Raw genomic sequence first — 17274 nt, 5'->3', positions numbered from 1 at the left:
AGTGATAATGTCTCATAGCTCATAGTCTTCTCCGATGGTGTGATCTCTCATCCTGTTTTTCAACCAAGAGTAGTACTGGCCATTAAAGAGTGAAGGCCTAGCAGTGGATTGCCCTTCATAATTTTCAGGTGGTGCGCGTATCTTGATATGTTCCTAAGGTGTTAGCCTCTTCAAGGATAACCTGTTCTGGTACCAAATAATGTTTTAACATCAATACCACACAAGAGGGGGGGGGGGTGATTTGTGTGGTGTCCAATTTTTCGTTTAAACTGATTATGAAAGGACCTGGTTCTTCTAAGTGTTCCTTAACCTGCTATTGCAGAAATAGTAAATGTGGAAAGTAAAGAACACAAGTATTTTACGTGGAAAACACCTGGCTCAAAAGGTGAAAAAAACCACGACCTACTTCCCAGTAGGATTTTTCCAAACTCTCCACTAAATCGCAGAGCCAAAATTTGCATTTCCAAAATACTTTTGTAAACCTAGGACTAACTCTAATCCTGTTATAGCAAACAACCTCTAATTGTTGTGATAACTTCAAGTTAACTCTAACTTGAATACTTTGAGTACCTATTACAATTGCCTCTAGATAAAGCTGAAAGGTACAATATGAAAACACCTACTACAATTAGAACTAGAATAAAAGACAGAAACTTGGAACTGGTTCTTCTATCTGGTTCATGTAGCTTTAGGTTTGCACACTTGAATCTCACATGAACTGCTTGCAAAATGCCTTGCTATTTTGCTCTCAATTCCTGTTTAACTTATGCGTTTGTGCATACCTGTAAAATGTGAATATCCTGTAATATATAGAGTTAGTAGATAAAGAAATAACTAGAGTTCTAATGCTACTCTTCCTTGGTGGAAGAGTTCTAGTTGATCTCAACTTCTAACTCCTTCCCTATCTTGGATAATGTTCTCTTTGAGTAAGGAGTCATTCTCCTTATCAATTATGCAACCTTTTCGATCAGGAGATATCAAATATACCAAGTTAAGCTTATCTCCTTCACGTGCATCCCACATGCTCGAATCTGCCCGTTTCTATGCACCCAAGGGATGGACCTGGTTCATGCCTGAGCTCCCTTTGCCAATCTTCAAAATTAACTTTCACTTGGGCCAACAATTTCTTGAAAATTGTTCTAAGTCCTTTTGTTTTCCTTTTTTTTTGAGTAAGTTTATGATAAGTATAATCGTGTATAATCAGTTATACTTTATGTATAACCGATAACAAAAAGTAAACAGTGAATCTGACCGGCTCTTTATATAATTATTCCAATAATAAGGTATAAAGAAAAAGAGATATCTTGATATTTTCATTGTTTAATTGTTATGGAACTATGGAAATATAAATTTTTTAAGGAAATGTTGATTCTTTTCTCTGTATGTCTGTGTGTTCCGAAATTGAAATTCTGAAATAGGTCCATGCCGTAAAAGATGTTTCTTCCTGAAGCTGCCGTCCATCGAACTATATAGGTTCTGTTTCTTCTTCATTTTTTTTTTTTTTGCTTTTTTCCTAAAAAAAAAAAGAGAACTTGTGATGTTTTAAATTTCTCTCAAGGAATACATCAAAATTATAGGCGTTCACATATATATTTGTTATTTTACTTGTCAAAATAGCACGTCATGGCTATTTTTACGGGTGATTCTAGAAAAATAGCTAGTGTTTGCAAAGCTATTGAAAAGTAACCACTATTTAATATAAAGATAAAACTTGGATAAAAGTACCGTACCTGAAATATGAAAAATTCCAGCATAGTATGCTGAATCAAGAAGCTCCTGCGTATAAACTTCTAGCATATTATGTTGGAACTCCAACACATTATGAATTTCAACATATTACGCTGGAATCTCACATGTAAAAAGTTCGAATTTCAGCATATTATGCTAAAAAATTTCGGAAACTTTAAGGGTATTTGTTCAGATTTTATTATCACATGAAAAAGTGGCTAAAGTTTGATTAATTATGAAAGAGACTATGAAGCAGTTGAAAAAAGGAAAACTTACACAAATGTCCCAAATAAATCTCAACTTACCAGCCTCTAGCCATTAATCATAGACTTACCAAAACTAGCCAATAAAAATTGAAAAACCAAATAATAGGATTCTTTCTCTCAAAGAATCACATACAAAAATCACCTTCCATATTGTTAAGCATGATTAGCAACACTAGGTACAAGACGGAAATGAAATTTTATGTATGAGGTAGCAATAAGGTGATGAAATACAAAAAATATATACAGTATTCCAAAAATCTAAACTAAAAAGGAACTTTTTCAATGGGTATAGTTGAAATTCATTGAAAATATATAGATAAGTCAATATACAAAATTTGAAGAAGATTGGAGGTGATTTGGACTAGTTTTGTATCAAAATTCGTAATTAAATCGAGTTCAAAAATGTCTTCTGCAATACATGTATCACGCATGTATCTCACACAAGGTATATATGGATAGATACATATGTGATACGTAAATGATACACATATCATTTTTTTCATATTCAGATTTTACCGAATTTTCAATTCAAACCACCTCAAAACTTCACCAAATCATCCCAAAACTGAGATTCAAGCTCCTTAAGTTGTGCCCAATCTATTGTAATAACACCCGCTCAAAACAAAGCAAAAATTTGATATTTTTTTTGCTACAAATAGCTAATTGGCTAATTTGGCTAATATTAGTAATATTTTATCAATTGGCTAATTTTTGTAATGAGTTACCTATAAATAGACATAACTGGTAATTTCCCTTGAAAAAACGGGTTATTTCTGATTTTGCCATGTTCAAAGCCCTTGCTCGAGTGTTTCCCCTTGTTGGCCCAGTAATAGTGTTATTGTTTTTTTTCCAAGGCCAACCCAAGGTTTGATATTTGTTGGATCAGACATCAAATTATTTCGGGGTATTTACATTTATACCCGTTTTTTGTGTCACATTTTAATTTGTGTCCACTTTGCAAAAATAATTGCAAGTGTACCCGCTTTTTCGCATAATTTCAGCACACGAGACTGAAGTAGCAAAGACAATCACGCAAAACTTCAGCATTCTAGTAGCCGGGCCTGAAGCTCAGCTCTAGAGATGAAGTTTTTGTTTTGTAACTGGCGAACTTCAGCTCTAGAGCTGAAGTTTTTGTGTTGTAATTGGGAAACTTCAGTTTTAGAGCTAAAGTGTTTGTGTTGTAACTGGGAAATTTCAGTTCTAGAGCTGAAGTTTTTGTGTTGTAACTGGGAAACTTCAGCTTTAGAGCTGAAATTTTTGTATTGTAACTGGGAAACTTCAACTATAGAGCTGAAGTTTTTGTGTTGTAATTGAGAAACTTCAGCTCTAGCCTTTGAAAAAAATAAATTGCACAGCTTGCCAAAAGTTGGAGTAGTTCAGTTGTTGGACGAAGCTGCCACTAAGTTGGGGAAAGACTTCAACTGCATGTATGATCAGTTTCTGTTTGATTATGAAAGAGAAGGATCATGAAATATCTGGTCTTCCATGCGTGAAGAAAAAGTGATAAGCTAAGCAAATATAGGTAACAAATCCTTTGTACATATACATATACTAATCGCCTTACATAACAAAAGCTTCTCTGTAATGGCAAAAGTCACTAAGAAATTGCTTTAGGTCCCATGTCCTGCCATTGCTATCTTGGATCAAGAATAGTTAATGTTTAAGACATTGTCAGTGAGGCATCTTTTCTCATTTGAATTATCTGTATCAGATGCATTCCTCTCATTTAACTCATAAATGCTGATTTCTTCCGAATGACCAACAAAGCAACAAGCACATCAGTGCCTTTGGAAATTAGGAACAAGTGCATGAAGTTTCTTATCTAAAGCTGAAGAAAGAGAGTAATGTTGAAGTCATCGTTGTAGAAGAAGAAAAAAGAAAATGAAGGAGGAGAAGGAGAAGGAGGAGGAGAAAGGGAGCTGAAGTTGTTTAAAAAGTGGGTACAAGTTAAAAGTTTTTAAAAAAATGAGTATAGGTTAAATGGGGGCGACCAAATACGACGCGCCGTGCAATGTTTACAATTATTTCTTATCATTAGCATCCGTACTACTTGGAAAAAATACAAAATTGGTTGATTGGCTGACTAATTGCATTAACTAGCCAAAAAATGTATATATATATATATATATATAATACATATATATACCTAAATATACATTTGTCAACTATTACTTTTTAAAAGCGACTAAAAATATACTTTTCTATAAAATTTAACTAAGTATAGCAGAAACATCTACTTCCCCTTGAACAATCATTTAGTTCCCGTAATTCGAATTAAAGATATTGATATTCTAGTTGTCAAAACATAAAACTTAGACGATTTCTACGTATTCTTGTTTCCGAGGGCTAAAAGGCAAAAGAAAGGGTGGGTGGAAAAGAAAAGGATTAAGCTACACGTCCACAAAAGGAATAAAACTAAGAAAGAAAGGGATGACACTTGAATTGAGACAAACTTTAAGAAACCACCATAGTTTATTAGCTATTTACCAAGATCATTTATTGTTTTAATATTTACTATTCGTAGCAAAGTTTTATTGTCACCGGCTTGTATCAATTATATTCTTTCGCGTATAGTGATTGTATCAATTAGGAGTGGCAAACAGGGCCAGATCTACGTAGGGGAGAGGGGATGGTACGCCACCCGGTCGCTCAAATAAAATTACATCTATGTACTAGTATTTCATAAATAAAAGTGATATAAATAAAGTAGTGGCACCCTAAGTAACAATGTGATTGTAGGTGCCATGGTCAAAATCCTGGCTAGCCAGATACATGATTCAGGACCGATACTAGCTTCACTCAATGCAGTTCAATTTTACCTTTCCTCTACATGATCCTTTTCTCCATTCTCTTTTCTTTTGTTCTCTTTTTCTTATTTTCTCTTATTTTCTTCATCTTTGTATTTTCTCTCTTAATAAAACCCCATTTTTATTCAAATTATAAAATAAAAATTTGCTTCTGTTTTATCTTTCTACATCTCAAATTTTTTATTTTAATATGATTTAATTATTATTTTGAATCCATCTAATGTTATTTTCTCCTTGATTTCAAACAAATGACCAAAAATTTTCCTCTATGCAATTCAATATTACTTTTCCTCTACTTGTTCTCTTTTTCCATTCTCTATTCTTTTAATTTTTTGTTTTCTAATTTTCTTTTATTTTTGTATTTTCTCTCTTTATACAACCCCATTTTTATTATTTATTTAAATTATAAAATTAGATTTGCTTCTGTTTTCTTTTTCTACATCTCAAAACTTTTATTTGAATCTGATTTTAGTTATTATTTTTTCCATCTAATGTTATTTTTTTCTTGATTTCAAATATATGACTAAATATTTTTTCTTTGCTTATCACATATTTATATGCACTAAGAACCTTGTAAAGAGAACCGAATTAATTTAAAATGGGTCGAATCGAACCGAATTAATTCAAAACATAGGGAATCGACCAGATGTACACCATATTTAACCTCCTCGTCTAGTGGTAAGTTTGCATTAAATATAGTGGCACCCGTAGTCATCAAATCCTGGATCCATCTCTGGTGGCAAACGGGCGTGTCGGATATGGTTTGGGTTGAAAACGGGCAATGAAAAAACGGATAAATTATCTGACTCGACCCATATCTAATACGGATAAAAAATGGGTTAACCGTAAGATAATATGAGTAACTATATTATCCATGACTTTTTGCATATGATCACTTTTGTGAGAATTCTTAGTCTCCCTAACTTGAGGAACCCCCAATTTGAGGCTTTACAAATGTAAAAGTTAAACCCATTGGTTATCCATTTTCTAAATAGATAATATGGTTCTTATCCATATTTGACCCGTTTTAAAAAAGTTCATTATTCAACCCATTTTTTAGAGGATAATATGGGTGGTTAACTGTTTTGTTTTAACCATTTTGCTACCTTCGTATCAATCAATACGATTTTGATGAAAAAACGGTATCATTCGTTCATGCATAATGATTGTATCAGTGAATACAATTTTGATGAACAAATTGTATCAAACTGTATATTAATAAATACAATTTTGATGAAAAGTTGTATCAACTATATTCTTTTACGCATAATGGCTATATCGATGAATACATTTTTGGTGAAAAAGTTATATCAATCATATTCGTTCGCGCATAATGGCGGTATCAATGAATACAATTTTATTGATAAAGTTGTAACAACTGTATTCTCTTTCATACAATAAAATAAAGTGTAGATACATACAAAAAGAAGAAGAAAACGACCAAGATATGCGAAAATTATTTTTGATTCGAGCGAAAAGGAGAGTCCCGTTGGCGCAGATGGCCGACGCCGGACTTCAACCAGGGAAAAAGGGGCAGAGAAGGAAAACAAGATAGGGGAAGAAGAGAGAAAGAAGGCGAAGAAGGGCGGAGAAGGAGAAGAAGGACCTTACACCTAGTCAATTATCTAATTTCTTTTACCAAATACCACATTAGTTTTATGTTTCCACATCACTTTGGAATCGTGTTTTGGAACTACCACGTTGATATTATTTAATTTAGTAAATTATTTAGTTAATTATATAATTTCCTTTACTAAATACCACATTAGTTTTATGCTCCTACATCAGTTTGGAATTGAAACACCCACGTTTTTACTATAACGCATGTTTTGGAACTATCATTTAACCTAAAAATATACATTTGGAATCTAATATTTGATAACATTTGGCATTCTAATAGTGTTTTGCCTTTCCTATTGTCACGATACTAAAACCGACCCGGTCGTGATGGTGTCTATCATAAAACTAGTCCAGTCGACACAATTCCCAAATCAAACTATAAATTTGTAAAAGACAGTTTTAAGCTATTAATTGACAATATTTCATAACATGGGTCCAAATAACCAGTGCGGAATAAATATACAAGCCCGACATCGGGGTGTCACAAGTCACGAGCAACTACAAGATTTGTCTAAGTACAAGAAAGGCTATCATAGTCTGGAAATAAAATACTAAGAACAGTCTAAGTAAGGTAAGAAGGAGAAACGTAGGGCTGCGAACACCAAGCAGCTACCTTGCAAACTCCGAAGACCTGCTGGAAGAACGATCAACGCTCACTATCGAGACCCGCAACTCCTGGATCTTCACACAAGGTGCAGGGAGTAATGTGAGTACGCTAACTCAGTAAGTAATAAAAATAAATAAAAGCTGAGCAATAAGAAAACAAATAATTCCACGTCATAGCACTACAACAAATACAATACGTCCCCAAATCAGTACAAAAATCAATTAACTCGTAAAATAACTTAGTTTCAGTAAAACCTTTTCTTTTAAAAACATCTTTCAATAGTTTCAAACAAGTGATGAAACAGTGAGTAAAAATGATAGAAACGTAAACAGCCCCTCGGGCAAGACATGTACCATAAACTGCCCCTCGGGCAAAATATCAACAGAACCAGCCCCTCGGGCTACCTCACAATCACTCGTAATCAGCCCCTCGGGCAACATCACATCACTCACACTGGGTACCCGCGCTTACTAGGGGTGTTCAAACTCCGGAGGGGCTCATACAGCCCAAGCGCTATAACAAGCCATCGTGGCATAATAAATCAAGCCCTCGGCCTCTCATATATCACAAATTAGTATAACATGCTGCGGCGCACAACCCGATCCCATGATATCCTCACAACACAGGCCCTCGGCCTTACTTAGTTGGAAACCTCTCAAGCCACTCGGGCTAACGGTAAAATAGGATGCTCGGCCCAAAAATATCATTTATAATATCAAAATGGAGTAAATAAGGCTGAGTTATGAAATTAGTAAAACATAGCATGACTGAGTGCAGATATTAAGTCAAAACAGTGAGGAATAGTAGTAAAAAAAAACCCTAAAGGTCCAAACAGCTTGGCACGAGGCCCAAACATGACATTCAGCTCAAAATATAGTAATACTTTCCAAAACACAATGATATCAAATAGTTTTCAGTCAAATATGCGGCTTATCAGTCGTACGGGACGGACCAAGTCACAATCCCCAACGATGCATGCCCCCAGAACCGTCATCTACCGTGTGCGTCACCTCAAAGTAGTGAAACGATGTGAAATTCGGGGTTTCATACCCTTAAAACAATATTTACAATCACTACTTACCTCAAACCGGACAAAACTCAAGCCTGCGATGCCCTTGCCTCTTGAATCGACCTCCAAATGCTCCGAATCTAACCAAAATCAGTATTACATCATTAGTACACGCTAAAGGAACGAAGCCTAAGCAAAAATAATCAAATTAACTCAAAAAACCCAAAATTGGCCAAACCCGACCCCGGGCCCACATATCAGAATCCAATAAAAATCACAAAAATGAAAAACACGTCCGCTCACGAGTCTACCCATATCAAATTTACCAAATTCCGACATCAAATGGCCATCCAAATCTCCAAAATTAACTCTCCAAATTTTCTTCAATCTTTCCCAATTTTCATCCCAAATTCCCAAATTAAATGATAAAAATCAAGATATAATCATGGGATTTAACCAAATTTTAGTGAAGACCACTTACCCCAATCAATCATCTGAAAATCTCCTCCAAAATTGCCTTCTCCCAAGCTCTCTAATGAGTTTTGAAATTATGGCCCAAAACCCTCATTTTTGAACCTAAACATTCTGTCCAGATGTTCTCTTCTTCGCGAACGTGGTAGTGCCCTCGCGTTCGCGAAGCACAATTGCCTCTGACCTGGAAATCCCTCTACGCGAACGCAATGCCCCACTCGCGAACGCGTACCTTAACCAGCTCAACCATCGCGAACACGACGCCCTCCTTGCGAATGTGATGCATACTCAGATCAAACCTTCACGTTCGTGGCCTCCCCTTTGCGAACGCGATAGACATCCCACAGACGCGAAGAAGGAATTCTCTGCAACAAAGTACCAAAAATCTACCAACTTCTAAAGCCAAGAATTAATCTGATAACCACCCGAAACTCACTCGAGGCCCTCGGGACCTCAACCAAACATGCCAACACATCCTATAACATCATTCAAACTTGTTCCAACCTTTGGAACACTCAAAACAACATCAAAACATCAAACCACCATTGGATTCAAGCCTAAGGATTTCCAAACTTTCAAATTCCGCAAATGATGCAAAAACCTATCAAACCTCATCCGAATTACCTGAAATTTTGTACACACGTCACAAATGACACTACAGACCTACTCCAATTTTCAAAATTCCATTCTGACCCCGATATCAAGATTTTCACTACCGACCGGAAATTTTAAATTTTCAATTTCGCCAATTCAAATCTAATTCTACCACGGACCTCCAAATTACATTCCGAACATGCTCTTAAGTCCCAAATCACCTAACGAAGCTATCCGAACCAAAAAACCAAATTCTAAGATTATTTACTAACAAGTCAACTTCCGGTTGACTTTTCCAACTAAAGCTTCCAAATAAGAGACTAAGTGTCTCATTTCACTCCATGTCCACTCCGAACAAAGAACAACCAACACGATATGATGAAATACCGCTGAAGAACATTTAAAGAAGCAAAAATGGGGAAATTAGAGCAGTAACTCTTGAAACGGCCGGCCGGGTCGCTACACCTATTCTATATAGATAGATACAATTTATATTTATACAATTATTAATAAAAATATAAATTTTAATATTTTTCTAATTTGGTAAAGCTGGATTGAGTGAGTTAATAGGATAAAATTTTCTCTCATAAATTAAATTAGATATTATATTTACCTTCTATTCAATTCTATTTTTTCCTTTATGTATAGTCTTTTGTCATATTTTTTACTATTTTACTTTCTAATTTCAACTCAGATTCTCTAAATTAACTATTCCTTTTTGTCACATTTGATTGATCCACACATAAGTATCGTTAGGTTCAAAACACGGTGAATAATGGACTCACTCCTTTACCATTTTTACTTAATGTTATATATTTATATAAAGGAGAGCTTAAGACGATATGACGTGTGCTACACATCATGCATTGCTCTTTTATCATTAGATTAAAGCAATATTGGTTTTTTTTGGTGTCTCAATATTATATAGATTTTATGAAAGAAATTTCAGAGTCTTTTAATATATCTTAGTTTTATGCCACCAGTTTCATTGATTCGCCCCTGATTAATAATCAATAATTATTTATAGTTCACTACCCTATAAATGTGGTGTTCAACCAACTTCATTTACATTTGGTAACAGAATGACATATTGTCACGACCCTAAAACTGATTCGGTCGTGATGGCGCCTATCGTGAAACTAGGCCAGCTGACACAAACCCAAAACCAACCAGAAATCATAAGAAGTCATTTAAAACCATTAATTAACTAAAATCCCATAATATAAGTTTAACAAGCAGTGCGGAAATATAACACAAGTCTAACATCGAGGTGTCACAGTCATGAGCAACTACAAACTTGTCTAGGAACAAGAAAGGACAACATAGTCCGAAAATAAAATACTAAGACAATCTGAATAAGATAGGCAGGAGAAGCACAGGGCTACGAAAACCAAACAACTGCCTAGTCAACTTCGGAGTCCTGCTAGAAGACTGATCAGCACTCACTACCGCATCCTGAGACTCCTGGATCTGCACACAAAGTGCAGGTAGTAATGTGAGTACCCCAACTCAGTAAGTAATAAAAGTAAAAGCAGCTGAGCAATAAGAAAACATGTAATTTCACGTCATAACACTACAACAAAACAGTATATGTCTAGAACAATGCAATAAATCAATAAAACTCATTAAAACATCTCAGTTCAGTAAAACCTTTTTAAAACATCTTTCAATAGTTTCAAACGAGTGATGAAAATAGTGAGTAAAAGAATAGAAACGTAAACAACCCCTCGGGCAAAACATATACCACAACTGCCCCTCGGGCAAAATATCAACAGATCTAGCCCCTCGGGCTACCTCACAATCACTCGTAATCAGCCCCTTGGGCAACAACATGAAATAACAATAGCCCCTCGGACAATATCACATATCTCTGTAGACATGTGATTTTTGACCCTTCCCAAGATTTTTCATATTTTAGCACGTAAATATTTAATTCAGGCCTAATAGCGCTATTTCAACTCTTTTTAAATCTTTTACTTATTTTATTACAAGAAAAATGAAAATTACAAAAATATAGTTGCTTCTAGTCATTTTTAATCTTGAAAAATACCAAAAAATAGCTTATTTTAACGGTCAGTCTTATTTTAATAGTTATTTTACTTAAGTAAGATTAATTTATAAATGAGATCGCATTTTTAATCTCGTTCGCAGGGAAAGAATAAAACTTGGGCTCGAGCAACCCATTTTAGGCCTAATTTTTGGACCTAGCCCATAATTACCAAACTCGTAATTCCTAGGCCCATACCCCTTAACCTAAAAAACCCTACAAAAACCTAGATCCCTACCCTCTATAAAGACCAACCTAAAACACCTAAAACAGGAGGAATCAGCCGTTTCTTCTTCTGATTTTGAGAACCAACTTAGACAAAAATGAAAGGAGCCGAGGAACAACAATGAAATAACGCTTAAAATCTGATGGAGCCTAAGACTTGAGACAAAAAAGGCAATTAGAAAAAAGAAACAAAAATAAATATTAAGGCTACAGGAAACGGGATCTGACAGCCGCAATCGACGACCCCTTCCCCTTTGAAATCTCGTCTTCTTCGACTCCTCTCCCTGCCGGTTCTGCTTCATCTTCAACAAAACGAATTTCCCATCCTCAAACCCAACCGATTTTCCAGCAATTTTCAGCTACAAAAATAGTTCGCCTTCATCACTGTTGAAGCACAGTCGAGTTCGAGTTTGTCGATGAGTTCTTGTCTAAACTCCGGTCACGGTTCAACTTCGGATGATTTGCGATCGAGGCTCACTGTTGCACTTTTAAGTGATCACGAAAAGATACCATGTTTGACGTTCTCGAGGTTGGGAGGCCTTTTTTCATATTCTTCGCTACCCCTTTTGAGCCTGTGTTATTTTTTTTGACTACCCTCTTTTGGAATCAAGTTTAGAGTCAAACAAAAAAAGAAAAAGAAAAAAAATCCATGTCCCAAGAGTACAAACTGGGGCAATTCTTAGAAAGTTCAAAAAAAAAAGAAGAAAAGATTTGTCAAAGGTCCATGCCCTAAAAAATAGGAGCTAGGGCAACTTGTTTTGAAAACAAAAGAAAAAGAAAGAAAAAAAAAGAAAAGAAAAAAAAAGAAAAAAAAACAACAGAAAGAAAAATGAAAAAAATTAGTTAGGTCAGATGTTCGAACTACGTTAGACCTGATTCCTTAAAAAAGGATACGTAGACAGACTCACAGTTCGGTCCAACCAAATAAGAATTGAAAAAAATATATACCAAAAAATCTCCAATAGCTGAAATTGAGGCAAAGATTATATTTCACTTTTGAAAGAGTCGACTCCAAGAGTTGTAAGTCTACAACCCCCTTTATTTTGAGTCTATTTTGAGCTTTCTTTCTTTTTTTCCAACCCTATCCAAGATCCTTCCGAATAAAGACCTCCCGATATGCCTTCAGGAAATGCCAAGAGAAGCATGTAATGAGCAACGGTTGTCACGCGACATAGAACACTATCAGGATGCTCGCGCAAGAAAGCAAAAGAAAAAGAAAAATAGAAAAGAAATGAGAGAGTCTTACTGTGAAAACCCTCACGGGTGCTGTAAGGCGACGGTTAGCAGAGATGAATAAATGAGAGAGACTTGTTGGTAAAAACTCCTCGGGGCACCACTAGTCGATAGTGAGTCTTTAAACTAGTGCGAAGAATTGACATAAACAAGCCCGACTTCAAAGGTCATAAGAATAGTAAAAGGGAAGAGTGAATTAGTTTGATAGATCTGCCACTAAGTCCAAAATGCATGTCATGATCATTAAGGCTAGTTATTGAAAAAAAATTCTTCCTTTGGTCCTTCCGACAAGGGCATTTCTTGTTAATACTTGTTTCTTTGCATCATTGTGTCCTTCACTCTGAGTCAGTCCTTGTCAAAACAAGCAAGAAAAGATTTTAAAATCTGCTACCAACTTTTCAGTTGCATAAAGTAAATTTGGCCAGCACACTCAGTTGTTACTATCAACATGACTTGAGGATTCATGCAAAGGCTTCCCCAAAAGTGACTCTTGTCAGCCTACTTGGCGCAAACAAAGATAACTTGTGATTCTCTCTGACAGACAAATTATTCAAAAAGTAGGAAGTCATTCAAGTTATCAAAAAAGGTCAATTGAGCAAAGATCTCCAGTTGGGATAAGGTTGATTGAGCCTCAAATACAAATGGTACTGGGTGTGAAACAATCAGAGTTAGTGCAGAACAAAACTCTTTTGAGACTGACTCAAGCTGATCGAGCAAAAGCCAAGTTGCTCAAGACTCAAGGCTACAAACCGACCACCACTTTTACAACTGACAAAATTTTCTTTGTTTGAACAGGAACAAAGCAGTGCAAGGAAAGTGTTTTAAAAAAAAGAGAAAAAAAAGAAAAAAAAGGGAGAAAGAAGAGAAGAGAAGAGCCGACAAAGGGAAGTTTCTCAAATCGTTGCCTTTATTTGTCTTGCTAATGTGCACAAAATGTTGCCATTGCACTCATATTTTTCCTCCTAGGATAAAAAGCCCTAGTCTAATGGATTTTCTCCCAATAAGAAATCTTAGTCTGATGAATCTTTCTTCTATGATAACAAAAAAACCCTAGTCAGATGAATCTTTCTTCTAGGACCGAAATCTTAGTCTGATGAATCCTTCTCCTAAGATAAGAAACCTAGTCTGATGAATCTTTTTCCTAAAATAGAAAACCTAGTCTGATGTATTTTCTCCTAGGATAGAAATCTTAGTCCGATGGATCTTTCTCCTAAGATACAAGATCTAGTCTGATGAACATTCTCCTAGGATGGAAATCTTAGTCTGATGAATATTTCTCCTAAGATACCAAAAAACAACATCTTAGTCTTATGAATCTTTCTCCTAAGATAGAAGACCTAGTTTGATGAACTTTCTCCTAGGATAGAAATCTTAGTCTGATGTATCTTTCTCCTAAGATACCAAAAAAAAGTGACCTAGTCTAATGAACTTTTCTCCTAGGATCAAAATCTTAGTCTGCTGAATCTTTCTCCTAGGATAGAAAACCTAGTCTGATGAATTTTCTCCTAGGATAAACGTCTTAGTCGGATTATTTTTCTCCTAAGATACCAAAATAACAAAAAAAAAAGGACATAGTCTGATGAATCTTTCTCCTAAGATAGAAAACCTAGACTGACGAATTTTCTCCTAGGATATTTTGAAAAAAAAGGAAGTCTGGATTTAAAAAAAAAAGGGTCAATTTTTAGTTTTCTTAAGTTATCAATGTTTAGTTTTCTTGAAATTAGGGGCCCCGCCTGGAGAATAGGGTCAGTCTTTACTTTAGTCAAGCTTAGTTTATGGTTTTTCGCAAGTTCAATCACATTTAAGAGACACACATCCTAGTCGAGTTATTAATTTTACTCTCATCATTGCATCCTTCATCAGCAGCGTCATCAGCAGCGTAGGTGATTTATAGTTTTGCTAACAACTCACAAATCTTCCTAGTGCAAACTGGGGCAGAAAAGTTTCTTTTGTTGTCTATTTTGCTGTAGTATCAGACACCCACCTGGAGAACAAGGAGGAGCAGTTCAAATTTTGGGGAAAAAATAGTGCAGGTGTTGAAAATCAGGCACCCACCTGGAGAACAAAGGGAAAGCAGCAATGTTCAAAGGAAGACGGGTCAAGTTCAGCAATAAGGAGCCCACCTAAAGAACAAGGTAAAACAGGTCAAGTTTCGAGGAGAAGCAGTTCAAGTTTTGGCAATCATGCGCCCACCTGGAGAGCAAGGGAATATAGTTAAAGTTTTGGCAATCAGGCGCCCACCTGTAGAGCAAGGGAATACAGTTCAAGTTTTGGCAATCAGGCACCCACCTGGAGAACAAGGAGAGCAGTTCAAATTTCAAAGGAAGACTGCACAGGTTTCAAAGGAAAACAGATCAAGTTTAGAGGAAAAGTAGTTCAAGCTTTGGCAATCAGGCGCCCACCTGGAGAGCAAGGGAATACAGTTCTTGTTTTGGAAATCAGGAACCCACCTGGAGAATAAGGAAGGCAGTCCAAGTTTTGAAGGAAGACAGTTTGAGTATTAGCAATCAAACACCTACCTGGAGAATAAGAGAATTCACTTCAGAATGCAATTCAAGTCAGCAACAAAAGAAGCTTGCGGCAAGAATGCAAGTCAACAGTCCGAAGTGATCAACAGAAGTTAGTCACAATCCAGAATAAAAAAGAAAAGAAAAAGGGAAGTGGATCCTAAATGCAAAAGCAGAACAAGACGTGAACTGCTCAAGATGTGGTTGAAGTCACAAGCACTAAATGACCGGTCTTGATCCAAAAACTAAAGAAGAACGAGATAGCACCTACAACTAATAAGCGCCAAGGTTCAAATCTAAAGTCTGTATAAAGAACCATTCAAAATTCAAGATCAAGCTTCAGAAGACTTATAGATAGGAATCTTGTAACTCGTAGTTGACAGGCTTAGCTAGTCTTTTTTAATTTTTTAATTTTTGATGTAATAACAGGACCGCGGACCGGAACCTCGACAGAACAACACCTCGACCGGTTCTCCATCTCGGTATACTCCATCATCTCACTCACTTCTGAACTACACGTGACCTAATTCTTTTATAGCCAAGGATATGTAGGTAGCTCAAATACCAGGGCTCGGTCACATTCTCTTTCCTCTTAATTTTTTCTCTCCTTAAATAAGGGTCGGGCCAAAAACCCTGTCTAGTCATTCTTTGTCTGAAAACTCTTCGCGTTTCCAGTCAAAGAGGGGCAGTTGTAGACATGTGATTTTTGACCCTCCCCAAGATTTTTCATATTTTAGCACGTAAATATTTAATTTAGGCCTAATAGCGCTATTTCAACTCTTTTTAACTCTTTTACATATTTTATTACAAGAAAAGTGAAAATTACAAAAATATAGTTGTTTCTAGTCATTTTTAATCTTGAAAAATACCAAAAAATAGCTTATTTTAATGGCCAATCTTATTTTAATAGTTATTTTACTTAAGTAAGATTAATTAATAAATGAAATCGCATTTTTAATTTCGTTCGCAGGGAAAGAATAAAACTTGGGCTCGAGCAACCCATTTTTAGGCCTAATTTTTGGACCTAGACCATAATTACCAAGCCCGTAATCCCTAGGCCTATACCCCTTAACCTAAAAAATCCTACAAAAACCTAGATCCCTACCCTCTATAAAGACCAACTAAAACAGGAGGAATCAACCGTTCCTTCTTCTGATTTTGAGAACCAACTTAGACAAAAATGAAAGGAGCTGAGGAACAAAAATGAAATAACGCCTAAAATTTGATGGAGCCTAAGACTTAAGACAAAAAAAGGCAATCAGAAAAAAGCAACAAAAATAAAGATTAAGGCTACAGGAAACGGGATCTGACAGTCGCAATCGATGACTCCTTCCCCTTTGAAATCCCGTCTTCTTCGACTCCTCTCCCCACCGGTTCTACTTTATCTTCAACCAAACGACTTTCTCATCCTCAAACCCAACCAATTTTCCAGCAATTTTCAGCTAAAAAAACAGTTCGCCTTCATCACTGTTGAAGCACAGTCGAGCTCGAGTTCGTCGATGAGTTCTTGTCTGAACTCTGGTCACGGTTCAACTTCGGATGATTTGCGATCGGGGCTGACTGTTGCACTTTTAAGTGAAACAGAGCATTTGTTGTACCTTTGCTTTGGGGTTTTTGCCATTATTCAAATTTGAAAGGGCTTTGCTACATTGAAAGGTCTAAGTTTGGCTTTATCTTATTTCTAATTGATGCGTGACTTTGGAGTTTTGTGTGCCTAGATAAAATTTTCCTTGGTTTCATGATTATCGTTTCCCATTACTTTTTATAAAATAATATCTATCATGGATTAACTTGCTAAAAAATATTTTTTTTTAAAATTTGAGGCTCAAAACCATTAAAATCAGAAAAAGGGCATATGTATTTGAGCAAGATATATATACATGATATTTGTGATCTGCTATTTCCGATTGACCTTGTATAGTATTGAAGTTTAGTCATAAGTTTATTTCCCTCTGTTTCATTTCATTTGATGGTTATTTGGCATTTTGGTTCCTTCTGTTTTGATTGATATTTGTCTTAATAGGTGTTTATACTTGTTCAACGAGTTTTTAGTAATTTTAATTCCTCAAGTCTTTGGTCCGACGGATTCACATGTTAATGGGCTGTGAGGGATATGCCAATTTGAGCATTAAATGGGCTGAAATTTTAGTTGGATTAGAG

Source organism: Nicotiana sylvestris, chromosome 5 (assembly GCF_000393655.2).
Source record: "Nicotiana sylvestris chromosome 5, ASM39365v2, whole genome shotgun sequence".
NCBI classification, from domain to species: Eukaryota; Viridiplantae; Streptophyta; class Magnoliopsida; order Solanales; family Solanaceae; genus Nicotiana; species Nicotiana sylvestris.
Note: the sequence above shows the minus strand (reverse complement) of the source record.